Raw genomic sequence first — 19720 nt, 5'->3', positions numbered from 1 at the left:
ACGTATCCCTGAATTTTTAATATAGAAACTGGAAAAAAATTTTCAGCCGAATCAGAGAGGTAAAAGTCAAAATTCGTTCGATTTATAAAAGAATTACCCAATTACGAAGTAGAGGTAAGTTGAGTTACCTAAAAAAAACCAGGGTGTGAAAGAAAGATAGAAAATACAAGAACACCCACAATACTAGAAAGATAGGTTAAGGACGTTGTCTATTTTCTTTTTTTTTAAGTAGCTAACTACGTTATCGAAGTCAAGTTGATGGCTTACAACCTTGCATATTAATTGTAATTTATATGTTATCTACATTCGAAGTTGTCTGCTTCTGCTCTCAGCTTAGTATCTCATGTACCAACATATGTGTTCGTACATTTGATGCGATGTGTTTGTGTTTTTACGCCTAAACGTGTTTTCCGTAATATCAGTTATAACAACAGTTAAAACTTTGCTCAATTTTTTCTTACACTTTATTTTCCCTACACCTCAATTTTTGTTGTCCTGTGTGATTTCCATCACACTTTTCTATCAAAAATTTACATCTGTCCCATAAGAGCAAGTGTTAACTATTGTATTTCTTAATAATTAGTATTATAACGTATGTTTAAAAAAGACGTGTGTATTCTTTACGCTCTTAATATTCATCTTCTCATTTTCATCGACTTCTGTGATTATCTCAATAAGTAGACAACGTCCTTAAATTACGCGAAGCAGGCAAACGAAAAGTTGATACACTGCTTAGACAGAAACTGTATTTTTTGAATTCATCGAAATATATTGCGATAGGGAATTTTTAAATAAACGGAAGAAAATAATTATGATTATAATAATAAAATGAATAATAATAATTATGCAAAAAAGAGCGGGCAAGAGAATAGAAGGTACATGCATTTGTACACACTTTATAAGCAAAGACAGAGTCACACTCGCAGCTCGACGGTTAACTCAAAAAAAGGGGGAGAAGGATAAAATAAAGAATGCGGTACGTACGGTGATACACTTAAATACATAGCTAACGATGAAGTATAAATAGTGTCAAGACAGGTATTTAGCACAGGGACCAACATGTAAACAGGAGCCAAGCTTCGCAAATAAATATATAATGAAATTTGTAATGCAGGGAGGTTCTAGAGTAGCTACAGAAGCCGACATCACAGATAAAAAATAATTGAGTGTTAATTACGGAAATGATTTTTTGTTGGCTACAACCAGCAGAATTGGAAAATAATAAAAAAATAGACTTATCATTTCACCTCTCGTTAGGACCCAAATTAGAATTGATATTCAGGCAATTGTGAAAAAAAAAGCAAACCACTAAAGTGGCTTAAAGGTACAGACTGCAAACAATAAACGACAAAATAACGGAAGCCATGTATTCTAAATATTCTACAGTTAATAGATAATTCATTGATTACAGCTATAAATATACTGGATCTTAGCGTAAAGTCGCATATGGCAGACTGCGACTCCACAATAAATGCACAATAAATGCTCTTTGCGGCAAGAGGGCTAATACATCTAAGGCTGATATCGTCTGCACTAACTCTGAAATAAAGGCAAAACTATGCAGATCCAAGCTCATTTTCCTGGGTGCAGGATCTCAGATTAGTCCGTTCGAAATAATAAATATATCCGAATTAACAGTTCTATCGCCGAACAATTAATTAATTTACCATATAAGTATCTTATTGCTAGATAAAGATTACTCCGATTCATACAGAAATTTGCTCTTGCCAATAAAGAAAGAAAGCCTAAATAGTTCAAATACTTATGGTTATATATGCCCAGAGGCTGAATATATGGTCATAAATAAGATAATCGACACATACATAGCAATAACAACTCTCAAAATTTTCAGCTGTAAAAAACTGCACGAGTTATTTATCTGCGAACATATATAACTAATAAGAGAGATAAGGTAACACTATTCATGCGAAGCAAGGCTTATAGTATAACACAGTATAAGCAATTAGAAAGAATGTACGGTCGAAATCGAATTGAGAGACACTTACTGGGTCCGATTGCATGTACCTAACCTTTGAGCTCTTACAGCAGTGTAAGAGGAGCCATTGTTTATAAAATGCCAGGGCTAGAACCATAGTACAATTTCAATAAAAAGTACGGACATTCTACGGCCTAATACAGGCTGTGCTGCTCACAATATAAATGTCTGTATATGCAGCACTGTCAAATGTAGAGCAAAGGCTAAATACTACCTACTTTAAAATAGCCATTGTGAATATAAAAAAAAAAAATCTTGCAAGAATTACACGGACCTTTAAAAAAAAAGGGATCACAGATGGTGTCAACATACTCTTATCCAATGGGAAACTTAAGCTATATAATAGGCAAGGGCAACCCAAAACTTAGGGACACCCTTAGGGTAAATTGTTAAAAAGTCCCACACGTTCGCTGAAATTTGACATGCGCGTAAAGAAATAACAAATTATAAACGACTTTTATACCTAATGGCAGAGACAACAATTGCAAGAACGAAACTCCTTTTTCTTACAAACAAGTGCCTTCTTCATCGGGGTGCCCCACTATTAACTTACTACAAAATGATTACAGTAAAACAAGAGTCCCGAAAAAACAGGAGAGTCGGTAACAGTTTAAACCACGCCAATAGTACAACCCCAATTAGAGCGGCGACTACAACTCTGTAGGCGCATAACAAAATCGTCGTTGGTCAAGGCATATTATTGAAATTAATAGGCAAACAAGTATGAGCACCGAGAATCACTCGACTGTATTAAGGAACGCAGTCCATGAAACGAGAATAAGGGAGAATTTACTTTTTTTTTAAATACATGGAGATAAGAATAATTTTTTTTTTGAACTTATGTACATGTAAAAAAAATCATCAATAGTGACTTAACAATCATACAATAGAATAAAATGGAAGATACGTGTAAAATTATGAATACCTTATATTAGATAGAATTACCGTTAGTCACACAACATACACTAACTCAATGAGAAAATAAGTAAGTACAAACGCCAGGAGTCGCTCAACTACATCAGGGTAGGGGGGAGGGCACTCTGTAGGACGAAAACAAGAAATAGTTTTCTTTTTCTTTAATACATAGTGATAAGCAATTTGTACGAAAAAAAAAAAAAAAAAAAAAAAAAAAAAAATTGATAGATAAATAAAGTGTATGTACGATTGTAAACTAAAATTACGTATCACATTACGTAATGTATGATACCAAATGTATTGTATTGTATATAAAACAACACCAAATGTATACTAGTACTATGCAGATGGCTAATTCACGGTAAATTCGTACATACTTGTACTATAAGGCAAAGCGGATAATAGAAGTAATAAGACAAGAGTGAATGATTAAAAAGGTATAAAATATTAATGTAAAGAGAACAGTGGTTCCTCAAAAGGGCCAGAAAAAAGGAAGACGAAGCAAGGGAGGAGGCTTTCGAGGGAGTACACGACGAGTCTCGAAGGGAATCCACAGGCGACTATGGTTTATAAAAGCGATATTTTGGATGAAGGTCCTTGACGTAATAAGTGTTAGTCGTTCCCGATGGCCGCTCAGTAGAAACCTCTTTCCCTCGTAACGATTTTAACAGTATCCGTGAAAAAATCATGTACGTAAGTAAATTTAAGTAAATTATCAATAACGAACAATGAATAATAATGTAAAACGTCTGGCTATTTAATTTTACAAGAATTTTGATGGATTTTACATAAAAAACGTTGAAGACACAACACACAGTCTCAAAAATACTGTCCTAAAATTATTTTTTGCAAGGAAATGTTGTGGGATCTTAGGAAAATTTTCATTGAGTAACTCAGGGTTGATCTGAAGCGGAAGGTTTAGTAACAATCCTACCAAAATAACTATGTCATAAAAATTCGAATGTACCCAAACTTTTATCAGTGTGGGGATATTGTACTACAACTAGCTGAGTAGTGGGGAGATTCCCCTAGCGCGAAGCAAGTGCACTTGTCTGAAGTGGTATAGTCAGTCCATGGCTAGCCGCCTAGCAGAGCGGTCACATCTGTATAACTACTAAATAAACGTTATATTATACTAACAACCTCTCGTCCTTATTGTCATTGTAGATACCCTACATTCTGGAGCAGCTCAGGTGATCCGGAGACAGCACTGAACAAAGGCGGGGTCAACTCTCCACATTGGTGACCCCGACATGATGTCAATCCCTGCACGCTGCTACTCAGTGAGGACCATAGGACAACTCTCTGCGAGGGCTGATCTCCCGCCATTTTGGTTGGTTTTTTCTCATAGCTGCCCTAGCTGTTAGCCGCTTCTTCACGCTCAGCTGCAACAACGTTTTTATCCTTCTGTCGGCAGGCCTGCTGCACTGTCTACTCGTCATCGAAGCTGCCGCACCTCGTCGTGCTGCTGTCCTGTTATATCTTCAACGGGGCAGTCCGGCTTGGTAATTCGTCTCGCCACATGGCTTTTATGAAGGTATGTGTGTGCGGTAAACAGTGACAGTGCGCGTCTTCTGAGAAGTGTAACTTTTTCGTAAGCCTTTGAGCAAGCGTTAAAACGGCGTCTTATTATTCTTAACATTTACTAAATGAATTTAAATGACTGCGTAATTGAAGAAAGCGTGACGCTTAGGTTAGTTTGTAGAGCTGTGGGCTTTTTGCCGAATCGTTTACCTGGAATTTTGTTTTTCGCGTGGCCACCACGTGCTCATTTATTTTTCTTGTGCAAATTATAGTAACAATTCGTGAACTACTTTGTATGTTCTTTCTTCGAACGCCTTTATTAAACGAGAAACGTATAGTAAGTGTGTAAATCCCAGCTAGTATTTTTAATAGCGATTTCGAGCGTTTAAAAATTCTTATTTATTTATTTTTTTTTAAAGAAAAACTTTATCATGTTTAAAAAAAAAAAGTTTTTATCCTACATACAGTGTGAGCTTCGATTTTTTACGAATTTATACTGCATCTGCAAATGCAAGCTAATTGAAATATTGTAAAGTTTCACACTGGTTATCATGGCTACGGGGGCTGAAAGAATTAGTCAGCTTGAAGGTGAACTAGCGTCAGCTAATGCTCAGATTAGTTAAATTCAAAGCGCTCGTACTGGTCAAAGTGATGTTCAATCAGTCGCGGCAATATATAAACAGCCTAAGCTTCCGGCCTTTTGTCGCGATAATCCGGTCACGTGGTTACTTTCTGCTGAAGTTACACTTCGTAACGCTGATATTTCTGTCTCAGCTACCAAAGCTGATCATGTCACAGCTAAGCTTGAGCTGGATGCCCTTCAGGCTATTCAGGATTTGATGATTTTAGAGCCTCGTCCAGCCAATATTTATGATCAGATTAAAAAAAGGCTATTATCCACCTTTGGTAGCTCAGCAGAAGCAAGGTTGCACCAAGTTATTACAGGCCAAGTGCCTTCGAATGGCAAACCATCTTTAATTTTAAGTAGGTTACGAGCTTTAGATACTAAGTGCAGCGATGACATACTTCGCACAGTATTTCTCGACCAGATTTCCACTCCTTGTCGCGCAGCTATTGTAATTTCGGATATTAAGGATTTGAACAAAATCGCTAAAATGGCTGATAAATACATGGAGGCGGCTGACCCTTGTAGTAATACAGTTTCTGCTGTTTCAGTTCATGCCCCTTCTTTTCAAACTTTACAAAATGATTTGTCGCGATTGACTACCCTAGTTTCTGATCTTAAAACTGATCTGGATAAATTTAAACGCCAACGTGGATGTTCTAAGTTGCGTGGCAAACCTAATCCTCGTTCTGGCTCTTTGGAGGGTGATTCGCATCTTTGTCATCTTCACAAGAAGTATGGTCTCAAAGCCCACCGTTGTTTTAAACCTTGTTCTTGGTCTCCTTCCTCGGAAAACTAACAGTACCTCCCCATGTTGGAGCAGTTTTTGAGGCTAATAGGTCTTAACTTCTCCACATTAAGGATCGTCAGACAAATTTAGTTTTCTCAATTGATACAGGGTCAGAACTGTCATTATTGCCTAAGGAATCGGCTGAGTCTTTTTCTTTTGCATCCACTCAACTAGTAGCAGCTAATAACACTCCTATTGAGGTGTTCGGAGAGACTGATTTGGTCTTGGACCTCCACTTTCACAATCCAATAACCTGGAGGTTTTGTGTAGCTGCAGTCCCTTACCCTATAATCAGTGCGGATATGCTTGACAGCCTTGGACTACTAGTTGATATTCGTAGACGTAGGTTAATTGTCCCATGCTCTGACGCGTCTACGCTGGGTTTTCTCAAGTCGGTTTTGCCTTTTTCGGTAAGTGTGGTACCTGGTGATGAGGTTAGTAGGCTTCTGTCTCAATTTCCCGAGGTAACTGGACAGAAGCCTCCCATCAGATGGAACTCGCCTGATGTGTTTCATCACATTATTACTAAAGGCCCCCCAGCTTCGGAGCGTGCTCATCGTTTAAATCCTGACAAATATCAGGCTGTTAAATCAGAATTTGAAAAACTAGTCCAGGATGGCATCATTTACTGGGATCTTTACTGGGCGTATTATCAAATTCCCATCACCCCAGAGGACGTTCCCAAAACAGCTGTAATAACCCCTTTTGGGCTGTTCAAGTATTTGGTAGTCCCCTTTTGGTTGAAAAACGCTGGTCAAACATTTCAGCGCTTCATAAATCGTGCCTTTAGTGGTTTAGAATTTGTCTTTGTCTATTTGGACGATATTTTGATATTTTCTTCAAGCCCCGAGGAACATGCTAAGCATCTTAACATTGTCTTTGAGCGTTTGAAGAATTTTGGCTTACAGTTGAACTTGAGTAAATGTAAGTTTTTTAAAACAGAAATTGCCTTTCTAGGCCATGTTATAAACAAGGATGGTTCTTAACCCTCGCGTGACAACGTCTAAGCGGTCAGCAACTTTTCTAAGCCCAAGACCGTTATGGAAGTACGCCGTTTTCTGGGCCTCGTTTATACCTATCGTCGTTGCCTCCTTCATGCGGCTGAAACTTTTGCTCCACTGAACGAATACTTGCGCGGATTAACCAAAAATGATGAACGTGAGATCATCTGGACTCCTGAATCGGAGGTAGCGTTTGAAAAAATTAAGCAGGATTTGGCTGAGGTCGCTCTTTTATGTCACCCATCCTTTTCCGCAAAAACGCGTCTAATTACCGACGCTTCGAATCTGGCCATGGGTGGTGTGCTTGAGCAGCTACAGGGTAACGTCTGGAAACCCTTGGGATTTTTTTCAAAGAAATTCTCACCAGCCCAGTTAAATTATGGGGTGTACGATAAGGAATTAACTGCTATCTTCGAATCAATCAAGTACTTTAAATACTTCCTTGAGGGTAGAGAATTCTACATCCTGACGGACCAAAAGCCTCTTATCCACGCTTCTCAACAGCGGGCTGAGAAGACTTCTCTTCGCCAATGTAGGTAGTTGACATTTATTTCTCAATTCACGACTTCTATTAAACACCTTGCAGGCGCAGATAATTTAGTTGCTGATGCCCTATCTCGTGTGGACCTCATTCGTCTTCCGGTCGAGTTTAATATTCTCGAGCTCACTTAGCTCCAAAAAGTTGATCCTGAACTAGTAGAGCTGCTTAAAGATCCAGTAAAGCACTCGCTTCAGTTCAAGGCTATTAAATGGGGCCCTGGCCACCATAAAATCTACTGTGATATCTCCGGTAATATTTCATGTCCCTATGTGCCTAAGCCTCTTCGAAGACGCGTTTACGAATTATTTCACATGCCTGCCCATCCGAGTGCCAAGGTGACGGACTCTATAATCAGACAGAGATATGTCTGGCCCTCGATGCATCGCGATATTAAGGTGCAAGTCCTGTATAGACTGTCAGATTTCTAAGGTTTTGCGGCACGTTAAAAGTAACCCCGTTCAGTTCATCGCTCCCGATGGTAAGTTTTCAGAAATCCATGTGGATATCGTAGGTCCTTTACCTAATTGAGATGGTTATTGTTATCTTTTAACTATGATGGACCGATTTTCGCGTTGGCCTGAGGTGGCCCCATTAAAAGATATTTCCACGATGTCAGTTAGCCGTGCCTTTTATGACACTTGGGTAGCTCGTTTTGGCGCTCCTCGTATAATCACTATAGATCAGGGAGCCCAGTTTGAATCTCAGGTGTTCAAGACTTTGTTAAGTCTAATGGGTACTCAGCGTGTGAGGAAGGTTTCTTATCACCCTGCCTCTAACGGCCTGATTGAGCGTTGGCATCGCAATCTTAAAAAGGCGCTGATGTGCCATAACAATCGTGATTGGCTGCGCTAACTCTCTACTGTACTTTTGGGTTTAAGGACTGCGGTGCGCGTGGATACGGGCGGATCCCCAGCGGAATTTTCGTATGGAACAACTCTCCACATGCCTGGTGAATTCTGCAAGCCCGATGATTTTACTCCAAATCCTCAGATCTTCTTAGAGGAGTTCCGTGTGCACATGCAGAATGTCAAACCCGTTCCGGTGGCCCATAGACACAAGCCCTGTACCTTTTTCTTCAAAGAATTAAAAATGTTTTCTCATGTTTTTTTGAAAGCTCCGCTGGTTAAGAAGTCCCTCGAAAGACCCTACTCCGGTCCGCATAAAGTATTGGAGCGAATTTCTGATTTAGATTATAAGATAGATGTTAATGGTAATCCTTGGGTGGTGTCCACGGAGCAGCTTAAACCTGCTCATTTCGTACCTGACGGCTTGCAATCTTTAGCTCTTCCTGAACCATTTTCCATTCCTAGTCAGCGTACAGAGCCTAAATGTGTATTAAAAACGTATGCCAAAAAACAGGTTAGCTTTAGTCCTGAGACGAATTAGACTTTTTTTTAGTGTCTAAGTTGCGCCTAGGAATTGTTTCTTTTTCATGTATTTTTTTAATTTGTACTTATATCATAAGCTACGTGCGTGTATCTCTTTAAACCATGATTATAACTAGCGTCAATTATTGTTCGTATTTTCTTTAAATATTGACTGACTTGCCTGTGATAACTGCGATAACAGTTTATACAAATTTATCCCGCTGTTTGTAAACTCCTTCAAGGCCTTCGTAAGCTGCAATTTAGCTAAGTTAATTTGTAAGTTATGGTCATAACTTGGGGAGAGTATTGTGGGGATGTTGTATTATAACTAGCTGAGTAGTGGGGAGATTCCCCTAGCGCGAAGCAAGTGCACTTGTATGAAGTGGTATAGTCAGTCCATGGCTAGCCGCCTAGCAGAGCGGTCACATCGGTGTAACTACTAAATAAACGTTATATTATACTAACGACCTCTCGTCCTTATTGTCATTGTAGATACCCTACATCCTGGAGCAGCTCAGGTGATCCGGAGAGAGCACTGAACAAAGCCAGGGCCAACTCTGCACATCAGTTATGTAATTAGTGACATCTATTGGGTGGCATAGACACCATGAGTGCAAGATATTATGTATGTGTACTTTGTATAGTGAAACAGTTAGGCAGATATTATAATCTTTATTTCAGTTATTAAAATATTTCTTCAAGTATTAATAAGTGCAATTTTATTTATCCACTACCTCGGAGTCAATATATTTAATAATGAGATCATTTAGTTTAGCAGTAAAATCAAAACAGTGTATAAAAAGTGGCTTATAGCTTAGAAGCTTGTATAAAAAGACTCTGCCTAACTCCAAGTGGTGCATTGGAATAGGCACTTAAAAATATCTAAAATAGTAGCTGTGTTAAAATTGTACTTGTGTAAGATTTTGTTAGGTTACAAAAAACGAAAACCTGTCTTAAAAAGAAACTTGATAAATGTCAATCACTCTTTTTAATATTATACATATTTTTGAGTCCTTACACTTTCTTACTTTTTTCTACACTTACTTAAAGAAAAAAAGTAGTACATAAATGTACATAATAGCTATGTTTTTAATCTTCCAATGACTGTACATTCCTTGCCTTTTACTCAACTTCGTATCATGAAAAATATCTTGTTGAAGCGGAAAATGTTTTTTCAAAGTTTAAAGAATATTTGAACTTGTTACAATATTTATAATGAGAAAACCAAAACAAACTAACATAATAAAAATTCATCAGAAAACTCGTGCATTTTTTAATAAATGGAGATGACATTAATATAGTTTTAAGGTTTGTTTTTCACTAAGAAAAATTCGGTAATGTTACCAACGCAAACAGAAGATCCTAAAATATTCATTGTTTAGTTTTCTTTAGTTAAATGAATATGTAGTATTATGAGAACGTGTAAATAAAGTAGCTTTCATATAATTCTCAGAATTTTCTGAATGGCTGCTTGATTGTTGATACTAAATCATTCTTTTAAAAAAGAAACGGTATCAAAGCATACATAATAGAATGTTGTTAGTATTACAAACGGTGTTGGATATTCAACGTAAAACAAGACGTCCCAGCAATGATATTTTGTTATTGTATGATTGATTTTTATCTTTTTGGATTGTTGATATCAGCATTTTCAAAAAATAAGTTACTGACATTGCAGAATAATTGTAGGACTCGCAGTACCCAAAACTCTCTGGGTATCAGAAATATTTTGTGCGTGCACAATTAATTTAGTTTAACTACAAGAGCTAGGTGGCATGGTTCCTCTTCTTCACCTTAATCTTCGCTAACACACGAGAAGTCTGATAACAGTACCACTCCGCCAACATCTTTAAATCCCCAGTATTCTAACTTTTTTTTATAAGTCAACGCCAGTAGTAACAAACATACATTATTTACAAAAAATTTTTAACTTTTAGTGCATTGTTTTGTTGCATGACATATATAGCAACTACATCACGGCATGTACAATCTTATAAGATGGTTTAACTATTATGCTCGATGTACTTCCTAAATAAAATTATTCATGACGAATATTAATTATAAAAGACAACTGTGGAAGCCGTATATTAGTTTTTATTCTTGTGCTTAGATTGTTAGGCATCTTGTGCGACAGAAGCTAAATTTTTAGAAAAATCTACTGTAACACGGACCGCTTTTTCTTTTATAGTTTTGGTTCGGCCGTCATCATACACTAAAAATTGCTGATTTTTTCAAACAAAACTATGGGATAAAATTTTTTTAAATTTATAAGTCAAAATCACAACAAGTTATAATTGATATGTAGATTCAGACGTATCAAGACTTGTTTTTTGTTCTCTGGGATTCCAAAAACATAGAAATGGAATCATCATAGAAATATAAGTACAGAGCGTAAGAAGGAGCAGCTACTGCGTGATAGTATAATCTGATACTATCGTGATAGTGATCTGAGAATAGTATAAAGGCCCCGTTTATGTGTGTCCAGCCAATCTACTTGATTAGCTATCTTTAACTAGACTTAGGTACCCCTAAACTGTGACGCTACTGATAATTTATACGTATATACGTATACATGTAAAACAGCTAGACAAAAATAGACGGAGATCAACGAAATAAACTTATATAAAAAATAGACGGAGCTTTAATACAATGTTTTCTCCTTTCTCTGATCAAGCTGAAGCTTATACATCAGTATAGAATTCGTGTGCTACATTGAAAAATCTCTATGCTGATAACAATTCTTTGAAATCATGAGCTACATAAATATTCATTTAAAAAACAATCAGAATGTTGATTAAAACGCAACGTAAATTCAAAGCCAGTCCTATAATTTTGTACTTAGTTACTTCGATCTTTTTTTATTTTTTCTGAATTCGAAGAATAAACCATAGTCTTTAAATTTTTATATAATGTGCACCCATACCTTGTACAACTTTTTCTCACAAGGAATTACGCACCATTACAGTCCAAGTTAAGTTGAATTCTTCAAACGTACTAGATTTTTTTAACTTAGTTTTTGAACTCAAGTTATAAAATATGTAAGTCCATCAAGTTTTGCCAGCTATTAGGGTTGGCATTGCTAAACAGCACTTAAATTTTTTACTTTGTTTTCTTATCAGCCATACTTTATCAAGTTTCAAGCTTTTCAACTACATTCTAAATAAACAAATAATTAAAATCTTTGATAATAACCTGACAATTGTTCTAATCAATCTTCTTCAAGATAGTATGGTTTAATGCTGAAGAAGAATCAAGAAATTTTTTAGATCTTGAACTGATTTTTCCAGAGTTATTAAAGAAAAACTACACTATTAGATAGTATTTTAATATGTTATGAGCAACCTGTTGAGGTGGGCTGCTTCAAACTGAAAGGGGAAGTTAAGGGAGATCAGGGTCACTTTCCAGGGAGTCTAGAAGTCCCTTCAAGCCAAATAGTGATGTTGGTAACACACCTGAAGCTGTGGGAGTGGTAGATTCGCTGGTCTCGTCAAAGTCTGGATCGCTGTACGGTGTTTGGCGATTGTGCGGTAATTCTTAAAAACCTAAAACGTCTAGTCACCAGGGTGATTGTAGTATATTTTTTTTTTTTTTTTTTTTTTTTTACGAAGTTTTCATATCTATATACATCTTGTACTCTTCTACCTTCACCAGTATCGTTTCTTCGCCGCAATGATCCTCCCGATGTCGAGATACCTCAGGATCTTGTAGTGGCGGCAACACCTAGACTACAATGCGTAGGAGAAATTTCGAACCTTCTATCGGCTCTGGGCTATTGGCCGAAAACACGGTAGTAGAGAGGGGTGGCCTCCTGGGAGTTTCTTCAGAGGTTTCTTCAGTCAAAAAACAGTTTAGCTCACTTCTCTTCTTTAGTTCCATCAAACGTCGAACTACCTTGCCAACAAACATATTACAACTTCACAATGTTGACAAAAAACAACTTTTAGGGCTCACAAAAGTTTGAACTATGTCTAATGTCGAAAGAGGGTGAATTGGAAGAAAAACTTTAAATGCCTTTAGTGTATACAACTCAAGGCATCAAGAAACTGACAGAGAACATTTATCGAGATTGAAACAGCCGCATCGAAATCGATGAATAAAGAATCCGTTAAGTGTTAGAATTGTGAAAAAACTTTACTCAGTTATGCATTTTTTGTTAGCTTTAGATTCCAAGAGTTTTTACAAGTAGCCCTTTTTATTTATTATATCGTGAGAATGTACAAATTTATGGCCCTTTAGCTAATAGCATAAAAAACTCACGATACTTTTCAGCATTATTAAAGAGCCTAGTCGTATAAGAAAGTAAAAGTCTTATTTCCAAAAATTCTGAAAAAAATTTATGTTGACAAAGTTTAAAAAAAATTTGAAAAAATTTTTTTTAGACTCCAAAACCGTTATGGGGTCACTGAGGGGCCAAAAACGTGTTTTCCGGTTTTTCTCAATTTTCTTGGTATTGGAAGTATGAGAAAATCTGAAAAAATTTGTCAAGATGTATTTTTGTGTTTAAAAGATACATGAATTTTTTAAAATTTTTGCGCCTAATTAAAATTTTGAGGGACGTTCGAAGTTTTAAGAAGGACGGTTTTTGAAAACCTGTTTGGGTGCAGCGCTGAAAAATATTTTGTTTTATATTCTTTTTTTTTATAATTTTAAATTTTTCAAGATTTTTTAAAGCCTGAGGACGTATAGAAAAAAAAAAATAAAAACTTTTTTTTGGACATTATTCTCGATTTTTCCGATATAATGGGTTTAATATGGCACCAATAGTTTATAAAATAACACTGTAGTCATTTTTGAGCTTAAATCCATTTATCTTTTTCTTCCAGATACATTTTTCTGTAAGGAAGTATGATGAAAAAGTTTATACGATTTATAAAATGAAAAAAAAATGAAAAAAAAATTGGGAAAATGGAATTCTCTATTATCTGATGATCTTAATTCCAGTTTGATAGTCATCGTCCAAATTGAATTTTTTCGGGAAATATAAAAAAAAATTAAATTGAATAAATAACAAAATCTGGAACAGAATTATTAAATTTTTTGTCAGTGAATGAAAAAAATCTACAGAACAACGAGAAATTATTTTTTTTCCAACTTTTAAATAACGTTGTATAATGCAGGTTCTTTTTGTTTCTTTAAGATTAATTAAGAAAAATAAAAAAAAACTAAATACAATCATTGTTGCATATTCTTTATAACATTAATAATCCTTTGTTGTTTAAACTCTTTTAATTTAATCTTGATCACTGTCTTCATTCATCACAGAAATAATATCATTATTTATAACCTCTTCTTCTAAAAACTTCTGAAAGCTTTTCAGCTGGTCTTATGATTCTAGACTGGTATCTAGCAAATGATAAGTAATAAATAATCGAAGCAACGTGTGAACAGCAACCGACAGTTCTCTTGCCGTTCGCGCACTCACAGCAATACTTTTTTATTGCACTGCATCTTATTGTTTGTGGGCTATACTCAATGAAACAAACTTATGTTTTGTTCGAAATGTGCCTGGACTGATTTTTGATCTTTAAGATCGTAGGAGTCACTTTTAAAAACTCTATATTTAAATTATTTTTCTCATCTGTTACTTCTACTGAATAAAAAATTGCTTGGTGTAGCTGATACGATCCTGTAAATAATATTTTCAGTTCTCTTTCAGTCAGTTCAGGAAAATCCTCCAAGTCCCAAGATATCAGTTTACTAAACTTACACTGTCTATGGCTTCATCGTCCTGACTCTGCTTTTTCAGCCAAAGTATTTTGTTTATTTATAAGTTTTGTACTTGAGATAAAAGTTCAACGAATATGTCACTATTTGAATAAAATCTTTTACTTAATAAGTATTGTAAAAATCCAGCTATTTTACAATAAGTTGCGGCTTCAGGAAGCATTTTATCATCCAATTAAACCCTCCCAAATAGAATTGAATAGCATGTTTTAAATGCACAAGGTGTAAAAAAATACTTCTTCTTTACATTATACAAATGTATACAGTTTTATGACGGAATCTGAATGAATCTTTTGATTGAAGCACGCTACATTGTGTGATTGAAGCTAGCTTCACTCGAATGTGAACTGGTTTCATTTTTGGACTTTATTTCCAGTTTTCATTCATTTTATTAATCATAAATTTTTTTTTCGTACTTCTTTATACAAAAATGTATCTAGCAGAAAACGATAAATAATTTTGAAGACTGAAAAGGACTACAGTGTTATTTTATCAACTATTGGTGCCATATTGAAGCCGTTATATCGGAAAAATCCAGAAAAGTGTCCAAAAAAGAGATTTTTTTTTTTCTATGTGTCCCCAGCTTTGAAAAAATCTTCAAAAAATGATAATGAAAAAACATATGATATAAAACATAAATTTTTTTCAGCGCTGCACCATGGCAGGTTTTTGAAAACCGTCCTTTTTAAAATTTAGAACATCCCTCAAAATTTGAATTTGGTGCCGAAATTTTAAAAAGTTCATGTACATTTTAAACACAAAAATACACCTTAACAAATTTTTTCAGATTTTTTCATGCTTCCAATACCGAGAAAATTGAAAAAAACCGAAAAACACATTTATGGGCCCCCAGTAACCCTATAAGAGTTTTGGGGTCTGAAAAAAATTTGGAAAAATTTTTTTTTAACTTTATCGACATTAATTTTTTCAGAATTTCTGGAGCTAAGGCACTTTTTACCTTCTTATACGGCTAGGCTCTTTTTTCTACTTCTTATAGCTTATTATTTGACCAAATAAGCTGCGCGGATTCTGAATAAAACTGTTTTTAATGCGGATTAGTTTGTTCCAAAAAGTTCAAGAATAGATGTAAAATTTTTAACTGGTAACGTTTTACATTGCCTGTCAATACATGCGGTGTTTCATTCAGTGAGTCTCGGGTGAAGCTGAGACAGGGAGGGGTGGTAGTTCTATTTATAATTGTTCTCTTTATTGTTTGTTTGATTACATTTTGGAAATCAATTTTCATGAAAGTAATTGTTCTTACGAAAATCTTTAGGAAATTTCTTGAAACAAGTATTTTGTTGCGTATTATAACAAGTTTTATTGTTCACGTAACATATGTTGAACTACTAATTCTTGCAACACAAGGTTGTTTTTGGATATTTTTGCAGTAACATACTTATCTTTGTCCTTAGTTTTTTTTTTTTTTTTTTTTTTTTTTTTTTTTTTTGAATAAATACCTACTAACGTAGTGTATTTATTTTTAAGACTTCATTGTAAACGAGTACATATAGCCTTGGTACAGCAAGGCACATTTTTACATTATATTTGTTATATATTACAAGTAATGGTTATACGTTACATTATTGGTTGTATTTTTACATTATTGAAAACAATTGTAGTTCGTTGGTGCAGTGATGATGTCACGAAGAACACTTCAGTGAAGAATCTAGGTGATAGGCAGTTTTGCGGCGAGAAAGTCGCCCATCCCTCAATCCGAGAAAAGCACATGTGGAAATTCACAGAGGTACTTGCTCGGAAGAGTCACACTGACCGGGAAACAAACCTGCAGTCTCCCGCGTGCCGTCCCACAAATCAGCCGACCGAGCCACCACGCGCTTTCTTTGTCCTTAAGATGGAATAAATTACTATTATAGTTTCAGAAAAATAATCAGTAGGCATATAAAAGGCCTTTTTTTGAAATTCAATAGTTTAATAATGGGCCAAAGTATGTTCAAGAAATATGACCTTTTCAAATTTTACTTATAATAGCATTTCATTTTTTATGAAAACTCATGTAGTTATGATTTAAATATCATTGCATGTTATAACTGATAAAAATTTTTATAAAATCCTTTTCAATTCTGACATGTTTGAATTACATGGTACAGTAATCAGAAGAGCTGCTCTATCATTATTATTAAGCAGCTTTAGTCAGCTATTATATGAAGAGCGCGATGATAACATGAGCTGCCGCAAGGAGATAGTGTGTGGCCGAAATATAATAACCTGAGCTGATAAACACGAATCTTAGCTGGCTGTCCGTGCATTGTTGTAACTGTCAGTCCTGCCACGAGATAAATCTTGCTACCAGAAAGCTATAACACAAGCTTTGTTAGATAAGCTACCAGCACGGCTCTGGCTGCAGATCTCACAGTGAGAAACAATAGTAAGGCTAGCATGGATAACTTGGCACAATGATTTTGTACAGTGGCGCAGCCGATCTTGCATTAGTATAACAACTGGAAAAGTTATTAAAAATTAGCGCAGCTATATTGCTGATAACTAAGTCGTTGACGGAGAACTTTTTAAGGAGCATGCACGAAAGACTCCAATTCTTTGAGAAAAAAAAGGATTATTAAGACTAAAGAAATAAAGTAAGAAAATAAATAAAACGGGAAAAGTACAATATTTTGGATTTGGTACGATTCTGCAATGGATATGAGTTAAAACGCAACAGAGGTTCTGCCTCACTGAGCCAGTAGCCATGGGCGTTCTCGATTATCTCATGCAATTATAAGAGCTGTATCTTGTACTATTAGACGGTAGTTTTAGTTCACCTCGTGCTATTAGAAGATCTGTATCTCGTGCAATCGCAAAAAGAAATTTGAGCTTATTTATCTAGCATCGTATGTCAGAACTCTAGAGGATTATTGGATTATCTCGTGCTATTAGTCTGACCCATCTCATGCTGTTGTTCTGGCTCATCTTGTGCTACTGTTTTGTCTGGATATGATAGAGTCTGGATGTGATATTCTGCCCTCCCATACCTATGTAGTACTTAACTACCCTAGCAAGGCTCAACCGTAATTATAGATGTAAGGTTAGTGAAAAATTAAATAAACGATTACCCTGGATTCTCTTGAGCTGGTAGCTTATTTACAAAATTGCAACATTTGAAAACTATTACAGACTCTCATTTTCATGCGTAAAACGTTGAGAATTTTATTAGTACACAATTTAACATTCTAACTCGAATGAAATCCTTAACGATTTATGCTTAAAAAAGAGGAGTGTATTAAACTCTCGAGACGCTTTTATTTTGTAAACAAATTGCCAACTTGATATGATCCCAGGTAATGAACGATTTTATTCACTCACAAATTTTACGACCTTAATTATTTATCTATTGAGTAACTTGGAAGATTAATATTCTTATTAAAGCTGTTACCGTAAATTGAAAATGTGTATGGATAATAGGCATGAATCTTATACTGGGCTTTTTGGAAACCTAATGTTTTGACGTGTAAGTTGTTCGTTTCTGCTAATGTATTGACAATGTGACTGTTCGTCGTTGACTCACTGCTGAAGCGCATGTTGAACTACTGATTTAGTTTTTATTGTTGTATACGACCAACGCCATGATGATGCGTTTAACAATGGATCAATAGATAATCTGTGATGGTACTTTAATGATCTTTTAACCAGGTGATACAACTATGAATAAATTTTTCAATCGTAGGTACTCTTTCTCCATTTATATCGGCTTTAGTAGTAATAATACACTAAACTCTAAGTGTGTTGGACTTGAGGCCATCTACAAGTATATCTGAACTGCTATCTTCAAGAGTACGTTCAGTATAACTCAGAGTATGGTGTATATAATTTTTTAGTCTAAGATGAATCGTATGACTGCAGGAAATAACACTACAAAGTCAATTGTTGATGGGATGGATATCACAAACTATGTCGTGAGGCTGTAATAGCTCCGCTAAAAACGTCTTGATATCTCAAATTTCGTAGCTGTCTAATAGAAAACCGATAACTTGATTAGCCATGTAAAACTGACTATTACTTTGTCAATATTTAGAGTCAAATTGAATGTAATAAGTCAAGAACAAAGTTATATTTTGATGATAACTTAATAAAAGAAAAATATTGTGCTTCCAATACAGAAGAAGTACTAGACAAGCTTAGAGCAAATGTTTCTTTTATGATTGCTCTATTGAGAATGAACGATTTGGTGCTATATCATTACCTTACATACTTTTTTAGAGAAATTTTAAGCACAAATAACCACAATTATGAGAATTAAAGTCTTCCTTTTCTTTTATACTCAATGTTGTCAATGCCCAAGTTTAGAATGCAATATATAGGTGGTGTGGATCACGAAAACTATCAAAGCAAACAATGTTTTTACTGCGTTTTCAAATCGCCATTGAGTGTATTCTCAAATCATCTTTACCATGGAGATTAAGTATAGCAGTTTTACGATAACGAGGTCAATGAGCAGGTAAGTTATTTTGCAAGAATACATTGCGAAAATCCGAAATCTTGACTTTTTAGCAAATTTTAATAAATCAAAATTAATTTAGGCTCTCTTCTTGGCTGAGATTATATCTGCTAAGTTTCTAGTCTCAATTCTTTCTCATTTCTGAAAAAGGCTTTAACATGTTCCTTACATGCTGCATCTAGCCATCGTGGATTTATTTTCTTATCCCCTCGAGCCAGACGTTTGACGAGTATAGAGCAAGAATTAGAGTACTGGTAACTTAGTATGTGTAGTTCTACTCTTCTTCTACTTCTAATTGATTCCCGTTGCTTCCCCTTGCTGATGGCTCGGGTACGTCAGCACAGCTTGGGTCTACAATGGTCATCTAGCTTTCATCCTTTTGTTTGACACCTTCTGTTCCACAAGCAAAACATCGGACATCCTGCTTACAATCTTTCTTGCGGTAATTGCAGCTGCCGCATCGGAAGCATAGCTTCGATTAGTCCTCCTTGTTGCAGTTTCGGGCTATGTGGCCATTCTCTAGATACCGGGAGCATCTGACGACTTTAACCTATCTTTTCACTTGGCAGCTTGCGAAACTTATTTACAAGCTCCTCATTTTTTCTGGCATCAGTCTCTCCAGTGTTCACCAGAGCTTGTTTCTTCCCTCTCTTATTTGTTCCTAGCAGCATTACTGCTTTCATCTGTGGCAAACAATCAAGGATGCTACTCAATGCAAGTTTGACATCAGCCTTTTGGGTAACTAGATCCACATCCCGCATTTCAAGCGTTACCCTTTTCTTAT

General features: G+C 35.6%; 1 protein-coding gene and 1 pseudogene across 4 annotated transcripts in view; one reads left to right on the top strand and one right to left on the bottom strand.

Moving 5' to 3' along the window:
* Window positions 1–19720, bottom strand: part of LOC106636440 (threonylcarbamoyladenosine tRNA methylthiotransferase) — a 135302-nt gene that overhangs the window by 13119 nt on the left and 102463 nt on the right. The gene's annotated exons all lie outside the window — the stretch shown is intronic.
* Window positions 8002–8778, top strand: LOC149375282 (uncharacterized; annotated as a pseudogene).

This window comes from Copidosoma floridanum, unplaced genomic scaffold (genome assembly GCF_036245765.1).
Source record: "Copidosoma floridanum isolate Cflo_tuat_1 unplaced genomic scaffold, Cflo_Japanese_pri ptg000008l, whole genome shotgun sequence".
NCBI classification, from domain to species: Eukaryota; Metazoa; Arthropoda; class Insecta; order Hymenoptera; family Encyrtidae; genus Copidosoma; species Copidosoma floridanum.
This window is presented reverse-complemented; position numbering and strand designations above follow the sequence as displayed.